Source organism: Rutidosis leptorrhynchoides, chromosome 3 (genome assembly GCF_046630445.1).
Source record: "Rutidosis leptorrhynchoides isolate AG116_Rl617_1_P2 chromosome 3, CSIRO_AGI_Rlap_v1, whole genome shotgun sequence".
Taxonomy (NCBI): Eukaryota; Viridiplantae; Streptophyta; class Magnoliopsida; order Asterales; family Asteraceae; genus Rutidosis; species Rutidosis leptorrhynchoides.
The window spans coordinates 597,412,415-597,425,000 of NC_092335.1; the positions used below are offsets into that span (position 1 = coordinate 597,412,415).

General features: G+C 35.7%; 1 long non-coding RNA gene across 12 annotated transcripts; it reads left to right on the plus strand.

Moving 5' to 3' along the window:
• The first annotated feature begins 3,421 nt into the window (after positions 1-3,421).
• LOC139902938 (uncharacterized) lies at positions 3,422-12,356 on the plus strand. 12 transcript variants are annotated; one of them, XR_011777819.1, is made up of 8 exons: positions 3,422-3,614; positions 9,965-9,987; positions 10,075-10,133; positions 10,333-10,435; positions 10,796-11,590; positions 11,690-11,830; positions 11,942-12,050; positions 12,163-12,356. It is a non-coding gene; the product is annotated as an uncharacterized lncRNA (long non-coding RNA). The 12 variants fall into 12 exon arrangements; XR_011777814.1 differs by adding an exon at positions 3,902-4,016 and having other exon boundaries at positions 11,942-12,355; XR_011777815.1 differs by adding an exon at positions 3,906-4,016 and having other exon boundaries at positions 11,942-12,355.
• The last annotated feature ends 230 nt before the right edge of the window (positions 12,357-12,586 follow it).

Sequence of the window (12,586 nt, forward strand, 5' to 3'; positions counted from 1 at the left end):
GTCCATAAATAATAATTTTATTTTGGGGCAGAAGGTTTAGCTAGCCAGAAATGCTTTTTTTGTCCATAAATAATAATTTTATTGTTCATCAATTAACGCACTAGACATGTTCTGTTACGAAGAAAATTAACATATGAAATCTAAATGAACACATAATAAGAGGAATGGGTCAAATGGTCCAAAAAAGCACAAAAGGTCAAAACGGGTCTTGTTAATAATTGAGCCTTTCCACAACAACTGAACCCACATTTTTGATTTAATGAGGGCAATTTCAATATAACTTTCAGCGCTTTAAGTAACTGACAACGGAAACGGGTAACATTTAATTTAATTAAAACTATTAATCAACACAAAATAATACAGTATACAAAATACAAATCTGGTTAAGATCTAAACTTGCAAGTATCAACACAAATTCCATGTTATCAAAAATCACAATTTAATTAAAAACACATTGATAAATTTTTTGAATCTAATAAATTTAACAACAATATGCACTCGATGTTGATCGGTTGATGTATAAAATTCAAAACTACAATATATGATCATATAAATAGGTTATTATTTTCATCAAGAAAAAACTAATATAAGAACCCTAATGTGACGAAGTCATAATTCACAAATTTAATAAACACAATTGATTTCAGGAATTCAGAAAATATAACAACTACAGAAATACTAACCCGTGATTTGCATGTGACGATTATTCAACAGTAGATATTGATCCCACAAATCTACCCGTAAAGAATTTAGATCCAGATTTGTGCGATTGATTTCTGCGATTGAACTCTGCGATTGATTTCTGGAAACGATTACATGTTCAGATTGATTGTAGGTGGCGATTTAACTCAATAGGTGATTGTAGGTGTCGACCCAATTTGTATTCGGTATCTTTTAATTGACCGTGTTTTTTTGATGTAGGGGCAATATCGGAAGGAAAATTATGATAATGCACTAATTGAGTTATAATTATATCCAAGGGTGTAGAGAATGAGTAGGTCATGATAATTTCCCTGATCCAATGGTTGAGATTAGGAGAAAAATTTAAATGTATCTTTTTGACTTTATTATAATGTATAGTAGTGACTAGTGATAGTGATAGTGATAGTGATATAAAACAAATTATCGCAATGATAAATTTACACAATCAAATAAAGCAAATTTGTAAAATTTATAAGAATTACAAAATACAACAACAACAATACACAATTCCACTAAAGTGGAGTATGAGGGAGGTTAGATGTAGACAGTCTTTCCTCTACCCTAGAGTAAAAGGGAAGTCATTCCTCCACCCACGGATACCTATCGGTCCGCGGGTAGAAGAAGTCGTCCCTCCCTATACTAGAGGGCAGAGAGGCTGCTTCCTAAGGACCTCCGGCCAGAAGAACCATGAAATTCGTTAAGTGAAGTAACTAAATGCAAGTAAAGTAGATAAAATAGAAACCTTACTATGAAAAATGTAAAGATAAATATGGCATGTAACAAACTAAAGTAATAGAACATATAGGTGAAATATGTAAGTGTCAAATATGCAAGTATAACAAGCCATGTATGTATAATATGTGTATGTAAACATGTAGGTGTGAAGCATGTAGGTATAATATGCAGTATAAAACATGTAAGTATACTATGTAAGCATAAAGACATGTAACATGTAAATACGTGTAATTTAATGCGATATAATGTAATGCAAAACATGTACCGGTATAGTGCACTAAGGCATGTAAATAAGTATAATGTAATGCACACAACATGTTGGGATATGCTACAATAAGTATAAGTATAGTATGTGAAAAAAAAAACATGGTAAAAAAATACAGTCGTGCATAACATTAACACGTGAAACAGATAATAAGAACGTACCACTTGTTAGCCGTTGATTTCGCGAGAAGAAAACCTGCAAAACAGAAACTGCAAACTAAAAAAAAATGTCACAACGGCAAAACAGAAATTGCAAATTCGAAACTTCAAACTAAATCTGCAATATGAAGAAAGAATAAACACTTAAACATAATATAAGCACATATCACAAACATAAACATGATGAAAACCCCCACCCAAATTACACCATGAAAACTAAAGATCCAACACACTTTAAAAAGCCCTCAAATCCCCAATAAAAATTACGCTTACACTCACCGTTCGTTTTCGAAACAACAAAAATAAGAGATACTGTTAATGAAACACAAATAAACATTGACATGTAATAACACTAAGTTAACTCTTTAATCTACAAAGGACGACAATTCGTTGAGATATGATGGCCTGAAATCGATGATGTTACCGGAACGGGAATCGTTAACTTACAGTCGTTTACCTAGAGTAAATCAATTCCTTACGTCGTCTTCCTCGACAGTCTAGTCACCGGAGATGTTTATGGAGCGTTCGAAGATTCTGACCTAGTATATAAAATTTATACGCTCTTGTTCAGCAAATTGTTGGTGAAGATTCGTTGGTGGTGGTGGCGTCGCCTAATACATCGGAATTACTACGACATAATCAACCGTCAAAAGAGTTTGGGGGATTTTATTTTTGAAGTGAAATGACAAAAATGCCATTGTGAACAGATTACAGTTGCACAATTAGTATAGGTTTAGAATATGTTCACCCTTTAGAGAAAGGAAAAAATGGAACATTCTCTTCTAACCTTAGAAAGATCAATCGGAACACTCAGATAATGATCCATGAAAGAACCGTTTTGCTCGTGTGTGTGTGTGTGTTACTCATGAAAAATTTGTTATACCCTGTTTATCTCATCAATAAGAACAAGTGGATTAAAGGTACCCACAATTTTTAAACATTGGATCAACTTCCCAGGAAGTGCACCGATGTACGTTCTACGATGTCCCTGATACAACAAACTAAGAGTGTTAACTAGTGCCAGCAATCGCAAATCTCAACATTTTATAAAATAGGTCAAACGGGTTGAAACTTTAAAAGTATACCAAAGTCTTCTCTTATTAGAGGGCTCCCAACGGCACAGTGGTGGGTGCCGCCCTCGTGCCAGCCTGCAGGGCGCCGATGGCACGGGGCCGCCCTGGGTGCCGCCCTCCTTTTCGTGGTGTTTCAAGTCCTTTCATAACATATGTGAGGGCGAGATGTGGCCATTAGGAAAAAAATTAAAACACAACGGTCATGGCAACGGTGAGATTCTTCTTTTTATTATTATTATTTTAATTTTATTATTACACTCTAAAAAAAAAAAAAAAAAAAAAAAAATTTTATACATTTCATCTCACAAACATATTTAAAAAAAAAAAAAAAAAAAAAAAAAAAAAAATTTATACATTTCATCTCACAAACATATTTATTTATTTGCCTTCTATACTAAAAGAAGCCCCTAAACTGTTTAGGTCGTTTAACTACCCTAATACGACAATTAACGTTACCCCACTTTTTATTTTCACAATAACCAATCTTTCCTCCCTATCAATAACCTCCGTCCCTTACAGAATCATCACCACCACGCCGATTGGCGGCCGGCCAGCACACCACAACCAACACCATCGTCCTCACAATACACGACAACACGAGTATGTGACGAATCGATTCAGGCATGCGCAATATCTTTCTCCATCGCCCTTTTCTCTAATTTGCGAATAAATTGCAATTGGGTCAGTTTTATAATTCTCTTTTTAAATCAGTTAGGGCTTGGGTTATATTTGGGGGTATTGCCTGTGAAATCGCTTCTGAATTTCTTTTATATCTATATCTATGTCATGAAGTGTTTTGATTTTAAGCTACACACCTATCTGACGCCTGAAGGAATTGAATAATTTTACATAGTAGTTCTGTTAAAAATACGAGTAAAGGATTTGAATAAAATAACTCGATTATTGACAGTTTCTTATTATAGAGTAATTATATGATTTTTTTGATTGAATTAATGAGTTTTATGTAGGAAGTTTGCTTTTATTGAATATCTGAATGGATTTACAATACAAATAATTGATAATTGGTTGGTGTGTAGTTGTGTACATACATCTGATCTTCCATTCGTTCAATTCTATAAGACGGTAACTTTATTAGTTTTTTTTTTTTTAATTCTCTATTTTTGTTTCTCTTATTTGCATTTTTGTGTTACAACTGATTTATGGATGTTTGAATTTTGTTGATATGCTGTTGTAAAATGATGTTTATGTGTGCTATGCAAGGTTGCAAAATTCGCTATTCGGGGATTAATCGGTCGGGACTTTGGAAGGATTAATCGGCAATTCGAGGATTAATCGGATTGTACTTTTTACATTTAAATATTAAATTTTAAAAATTATATGTGTAACTATAGAAAAAAAAACCATAAATATAAAGATAATTTTTAACATAATTGTCTAAAATTGTTCATTTTGCTTTAAAACTATAAAATTCTAGTTTAAATTTATGTTAAAATATTAAACATTTTTGAATTTGACTGAATTTGATTATCAAATTCGATTTTGATCCATCAATTAACGTTGACCGTTTAATTAAACGATTTTTTGGAAATCGGAACGGATTTCTCCTAAAAATGATTAATCGGAGATTAATCGGCGAGTAATCGAGTTTTTTACAACACTGGTGCTATGTCCTGAATCGCATTTACGCTGTTTGCTCTGAGCCGTTTTCTTTCGGAAATTTTGATTCGTGCGCTTAGTTCTTATAGTGCAGTAGCTGAAATAATTTTTTAACTGGCAAAGCTTATGTTGTAGGGGACTGAATCATACCTGTTGGCTTCGTAAAGTATGTATGTGAGTATAAATGTATTGGTGATGATAGTGGTTGATTATGAGTGAAATGTGAAGAAATTGGTACCAGATTATAAAACAGAATAGTGAAATTTAAGAACAAGAACGTATTGGAAGTCCTTCTTCAATTATAGAAAAACTCTTAATACAATCCTCCTATTACATAGAACAGCTATCCCTATTTATAGTTGATTAACCTTGTCCATTAAGCAAGTCTAGAATAATCTAGGATAATCAAGTCTAGAATGTATTAGAACTAATCAAGGAAGAAGCAAAATTGAAAACAATGACGGCTAGTCCACTTGTTCTCCGTTCACACGTTCCACCTCCTCAAATCCATTTGAGATATAATTTCACAAAATAAACCTCTAACTATTACTTTATGTCAAGATTGGTCCAACAATCCCCCCCCCCCCCCCCCCCCCCCACCCAAATCTTGACCTTGAGTTATCATTTATTTCTTTGAGTCTTCAATCCTTTGAACCCCAAGAATCTCTCTCATTTCAGCAAACTTTAACTTCGGCAATGCTTTTGTAAGAATATCAGCCCGTTGTTGATCCCCACTGATGTGTTCAACTTTAATCTTCTCCTTTTCAACACACTCTCGTATGTAATGATACCGTGTGTCGATATGCTTAATTCTTCCATAAAATACTGGATTTTTCATCAATGATATTACTGACTTATTATCAACTTTGATCACAACTTGTTCTTCTTTTCTTCCAGTTATTTCAGCTAAGAGTCCCCTTAACCATATTGCTTGACAAGCTGCTGCAGTAGCAGCCATAAATTATGCTTCGCAGGATGACAAGGCAACTGTTTGTTGTTTTTGTGAATTCCAAGCAATAGGTCCATCATCAAAGTAGAACACTATTCCAGTAGTACCTTTTCCATCATCTAGGTCCACCGAGAAGCTGCTGTCGCTCAATCCAAGTAGGTTATTGCTACCATTCCTTCTATAGTGAATACCCAGGTCTACTGTACCTTTTAAGTACCCGAGAATTTGCTTAACAGCTTGAAGATGATTAATTTTAGGAGTTTGCATATACCTACTTGCATATCAAACTGAGTATGCAAGATCCGGTGTATGAGTTAAATACCGAAGGCATCCAATTTTTTTTTCGGTATTCAGTTGTATCATCACATGTGTTGCCATCATCTTTCATCAACTTCAGACCTGGTCCCATTGGATATTTGGTAGAATTGCACTCCCACATTCCTGCTTCCTCTAGGATTCTTTTAGCATATCTTGATTGTTGAATCTTTATTCCATCTATGCCTTGTATTACTTCAAGTCCGAGATAATAAGAAAGTAAACCCAGATCACTCATCTCGAATTTATCTTCCATTTGCCTTTTGAATTGTTTAATTTTCTCCGGGTTATTACCTGTTACAATCAAATCATCAACATAAATTCCTACCAAAAGTGATCCTTCTTGTGTTCTTTTTGTGTATACAGCTTGTTCAAGCTTACACCTTTGAAATCCATATTCCTTTAGAACTCCATCTAATTTTGTATTCCAAGCACGCGTGACTTGCTTCAAGCCATAGAGAGCCTTTGACAGTCTGTACACCTTTTGTTCCTTCCCGTTTATCACAAAACCTTTCGGTTGAGATACAATGACTTCTTCCTTGAGGTCACCGTGTAGAAATGTTGTTTTAACATCTAGGTGATGAACATCCCACCCTCTTTTGGGCTGCCAAAGCTAGAATAAGTCTAACAGTCTCAAGTCTAGCTACGGGTGCGAATACCTCGTCAAAGTCTACACCATGTGTTTGGATGTAGCCTTTGGCAACTAGCCGTGCTTTATGTCGTGTGGCATTTCCTTTTGCATCCCTTTTAATTTTTTATACCCATTTTAGTCCAATATGTCGGTGTCCCGGGGGTAGATCCATTAACTCCCAAGTATTATTCCTTTCAATGGAAGCTATTTCACTTTCCATAGCTTGCTGCCATTCTTTATATCTTGTAGCTTCCCCGAAATTTGTTGGTTCTCCTTCAGTAAGAAGAAGATCATATATATTACTTTGATTTTTCCAACCTCGAGGTGGTGTATCATCATATGTCTCCTCTTCTGCCATAGATGGATCTAACTCATTGACTGTATCTGTCGGGAGACGAGACATCATAGGTCCTCGCTGTTTTACTATTGTTTTGACGGACTGCTAACATCAGAATGGGTTATACTTTTCTCATTGGTGGATCTTCCTTGACTTGAGGAGTTGTTTTGTGGGTTATATGAGCTACTTGGGCTGCCTGAACCAATAGGCCCATTTTCGGAATTTTGATCAGCCGAGACAACTTCACCGGGGTTTATATGTATCACAAATTCTCCTTTGTGATTAGGTTCTTGATTGTATTCTACTCCGGAATGGGGATCCCATTAGCGTGCCTCATCAAATTTCACATCTCGACTGATTACTTTTTTCATCTCCTCGGGATCATACATACGATATGCTTTAGTTCCCGGTTCAGTTCCTAAATAAACCATAGGAATACTTCTGTCATCAAGTTTTTTTACTTGATCTGAAGGTACTTTCACATATCCAACACATCCAAATACCCGTAAATGATCAAGATTTGGTCTTCTTCCTTTTAAAGCCTCATATGGTGTTTGATTTTCTAGAATCTTCGTGGTCAACCTGTTTAGAACATAAACCGAGTGACGTACTGCTTCAGCCCAGAAACTTTGTGGCATATCCATTACTTTAAGAATACTCCTTGTTGTGCTCATCACTGTTCGATTTCTCCTTTCAACGATACCATTCTGCTGTGGCGTGTAAGGTGCAGTCAACTGTCTTGTAACTCCAGCATAATCACAATACTGATTGAACTCGTTGGATGTAAATTCTCCTCCTCGATCAGTTCTAAGGACCTTTATTTTCCTTTCATATTGATTTTTAGCAATCACCTTGAATTTCTTGAATTGCTCAAACGCCTCTCCTCTGGTTTTTAACATGAAAGACCACATAAACATGCTGTGATCATCAACAATCAGCAGAACGTACCTGTTTCCAGCTTGGGTGGCATGGGATATGGGTCCGCACAGATCTGCATAAACATGTTCCAGTGGATTTTGGGCTCTAAAAGTTGTCTGAACAGGAAAACTTTGTCGTGAATGTTTTCCTGCTAAACATGCTTCGCACATCTGTATAGGGTGATCAATAACTGGCACTCCATTAACTAGATCATTGGTCCCTAGCCGCTTTATTGTATCAAAGTTCACATGACCGAGACGGGCATGCCACAACCATGCTGGATCATCAATCTTGGCATGTAAACAGATTGGTGTCCCAACCTCGAGATTAATTTTATACAGCCGATTAGGAAACCTTTGAACCTTCATTAGCAGCGATCCATCTACCTCAAACATATACAAGAAACCATGTTTGATCAAGATTACACAACCCCTTTCTTCAGCTTGCCCACGACTAAATATGTTAGTCTTTTAAGTATGAGATATAAAGTATGTCGGTCAACAAACGTTGTTCACCATTCTTACATGTTAAAAGAATTGATCCTCTTCCTTCTATATCTACACACGAGTTGTCCCCAAACCTCACTGTACCACCAATATCTGTATCAAGTTTTGAAAACAGCCCTTTCCTGTCATATGATTTGTTGCTCCAGTATCTAAGTACCACATGTTTTCTCTACCATCATGTGACTCGTACTTTGCTGGGAAAACCTTCTTTTCACTTAAATGAATAACTTTCTTCTCGTTTCTTTGATTGGCCACATACATCAATAGTGCAGGCCTGTCATCATTAGCTACTGGTAGTTCGGTTGATCTCGCTTGAGTCAAATTTGCTTGTTCTCCTTTCTTTCGTGTTGGACAATGGGATGAGAAGTGTCCAAATGCATCACATCGAAAACACTGCAGCTTGAATCGATCTTTAGTTAAACTTTCGGTTGTTTGTCTTCCAGCAGGAGAGTTTTGTCTGCGGACCGAACCCCTTCCTCGACTACCAAATTGTCCACGACCTCGGCTCCTACCCCGGGTGTCTTGGCCATTCCCTTGACCTCGACCAAAGTTGGTTTCCCTTTTCTTTCTTGAGTCCCATTCTTCATAGGACAACAGAAGTTGGTCATGGCTGTTATTTGTAGTCTTTAGACTAGTTCGTTCTTCATAAGCTTTTAGCCTACCCACAACTTCCTGGAATTTCACCGTTTGGAGATCAACCAGTTGTTCGATAGTGGCTGCCATATTTAAGAATTTTTCTGGTATGGCAGTTAATATTTTTCTCACCAACGTGGTTTCCTCAATGATGGTTCCAAGTGCAGCTGATTTTGAGGCAATTTCAGAAAGTTTTGCTGCAAAATCATCAATTTTTTCGCTATCTTTCATCCGGTTTCATCCGTGCTGCTTCAAATTCAGCTTTAAGAGTTTGAAGCCTAGCCTCCATTACTCGTTCAACTCCAAGGTGACGGGTCTTGATTGCATCCCAGAATTCCTTTGCATGGGTGCAACCTAAAACTTGAAGAATCAAGTCTTCAGGTAAAGACTGATACAGATAAGCGATTGCAACATTATCCTTTTTCTGATCGACATCAGTTCCGGGTTCAATTAATTTCCAGATTCCATGTGCCTTAAAAATCGCTTTGATCCTAAGCGACCAGATGGGATAATTGGTCGCAGTTAGGATAGGGCACTGGAAAGTAAGATGGTTGGTATCCTTGATTGCAGTCGAGGTATTGATAATATCCCCCATGAATTTGGTCTTCGATCGATGCTCGTATTTTTTTCTGCCTTAGAATCTGGTGATTGATCTAGTCCTTTTGATCAACAACACGATTCTTTTTGTAACTTAGCTCTGATACCAATTGAAGAAATTGGTATCAGATTATAAAACAGAATAGTGAAATTTAAGAACAAGAACGTATTGGAAGTCCTTATCTAATTATAAAAAAACTCTTAATACAATCCTCCTATTACATAGAACAACTATCCCTGTTTATAGTTGATTAACCTTGTCCACTAAACAAGTTTAGAATAATCTAGGATAATCAAGTCTAGAATATATTAGAACTAATCAAGGAAGAAGCAAGATTGAAAACAATGACGGCTAGCCCACTTGTTCTCCGTTCACATGTTCCACCTCCTCAAATCCATTTGAGATATAATTTCACAAAATAAACCTCTAACTATTACTTTATGTCAAGATTGGTCCAACAAAATGTGTTTGTGATGTTTGATGGTTCACTTACTAATATTGTCACGTTTTGTTTCTTGATTTTGCAGTTTTTAAGTACAAATGGCCAAAGGTAACTTCAAGAAAAAACATGAATTTTGTAAGTTCATCATTTATGCTAAACAAATAACAAATTGCTATGCGTTATCTGATTTTTCAGTGTGTTCGGGTCAGGCAAAATCACGCAAAATCACTGCATGCGTGCTTAATTGAAAATATGTACGTTTCTTCATCATATTAATTCATTTTGACAATATAATATAATTTTACTTCATAGATCAATCTCATAAAGGACTGATAACATTCCCGCATGTAAGCTTGATTTCTACGAATATTGAAGTTAGTTATGTCAATTCGATACAGTATTATGTTATTTATCAGTTGGATTGTTAACTAACATAGATGAATTGGAATGAAGCAAGCTTTTGATGTTAATTTGGATCTGAGGGACAAGGTGCTTAGTGATCAATCTGAAAGTAGGTGGTTCGTTGTCATCAGCCGTTCAGACTTCATATTTTAAGGTCCGTCTTACTATAGATCTCTTTTTCTGTGGTGTTGAGACTGAAATCGTAATTATTTGCATACGGTTTGCGAACTGCAGGTTCGATTTGTGATTTATAAGTATTTGCTTTAATGTATTCTTTTTAATCTCCTTCCATTAGGGTTTTTTGTTATTTCATATTGTTTGTTCTATTTTCTTATTATAGCAGTAGTTTCATTGAATTCTTTTTTTGTTTGTTGTTTCATATTGTTTGCCCTTATTATACATACGTAAAATCGACATTTCCATATTAATTAGATTGAGATGAATTTGATGTGGTATGTTGCACCTTTTGTTATTTAATATTGACTCTAATAAACTTATTAATCCGTATTTGCAGTTAGTTTTAGTCCTTTGTTCGGTTGAAGGAGTTGAACGGTGTTTATAGACTGAAAAATGCTTTATCATATGTAAGACATATGTTTGAGACCAGTATGGAATGGTTTTACATGAGTTCATGCATTCTGAGACATCAACAATTTTAGGATTGTTAAAATCCTTAAGAAGGTGCAAGACTACTACTAAATCAACAATCCTATTACTTTTGTTGTTTTCAACAAATAATTATCATCACATCTTTGTGGTTACTAGCCTTTGTGATGGAGCAGAATACTTAGTGCAGATTGTGCATTGTGCCATCTCCAAACACTATATTCAACCTGATACCCGCGCCTCATCTGCTGAAATGGTGAAGTGTGAGGTTATGGAATTTTATTCTGTTATGTTACTCACTTCCTGATGTTATTGTTATTTGAAATCATTTTAAGAAATTATAGTTGTGTCCCTAGATTTTCCTCTAGTCTGCCATTTTTGGTGTATTTTATTGTCGCTTATATGTATGCATTACTTATATGTTTTTGTTGTTGAATACATGTTGAACATTAGTGTCGATTTGAATGACGTCTAATAGAAAAAAGGCAAAAAAGAGGTAGTTGTAGTGGGACTACTCCAGATGATCCTCTAGGTGTTGTTGCGAGTATTTTGTTTCGGTCTTTACCAAGTGACTTTTCGAGTGCACATCTCCGAGACTCTGGTAATTATTTATATAGTTTTTCAACTGGTGGAATGCCTGATAGCGTATCGTGTTTGTCGTCGTTTGAGGAATGAAACGTTGGTGCTATTCCTCTAACTGTTGGTAATGCTTTGGCCTAACTGTTTTTTTTTTTATTGGTGCTATCTTTTTGCCAATGTTGTAGATGTTGTATGGTCTAATCAATTGGTTGCCCTATGGCAGTTAGTTCCATTGATTCTAATCAGCATGTTGGGGATGATGGGTGCGTTGATGTTCATGGTATGTTGACATCGATGAAGTAAGAAACATTTGCAACCCTAACGAAGAGCAGCAGCAGAGATCAATCGATATCGTGAACCTAAAGTAAGTAAATATGTAGTCTACAATTACATAACTGAATAAACAACACTTCAGTATCATATATCACAAACATCTAAGCGTTTTCTTCTTTATTTAAATTGAAACACTATCCAGCTTACCCTATGTACCAACAACGCAACAGACTTCAACTTGGCCACCTACAACTCTCTCCCAAAACCGGTCATCGTAGATTCAAGTGCCTGTTGGATGAAAGGAAATACTGGTATGCAAATAACTTTTTTTATCCTTTAGAGTGAAATAACCACTCTAATGTGGTAACTTTACTCTAAATAACCACCACATAAGCTATTTCACCCAATTTCGTACCAAGGCAGAGGTTACTCATCAACAAGTCAGCAACGATAAGCTGCAGCAAGGAGGGATTTTCTTTTGAAAAATAGTTAGCACTACCTTTGTAACTAGAACAACTTCAAAAACGTTGATTACAATGGACGATATAAGTTATGTAACATCCATTACACATATAACATTATCAGGTTCACGAATAAGAATCAACCACCCAAATGCAACCGCTGCAACGCGTGGTCCGTCGTTTATCTAGTTTTAACCAAAATGAGTTCCAAAAGAAAAAAAAAATTAAGGGAAAGGAAAAGAAAAACAAAACGTTCAAGATCGAAACCACGTCGGGCAAGATATGTTTCAACATTTAATGGAATCGCAAAAAAACTAGCGGGTTTTCTCAATTTATAAATGTCAACCCGTTTATGTCTATGTTTGCAAATGTTCAACAAACACCAC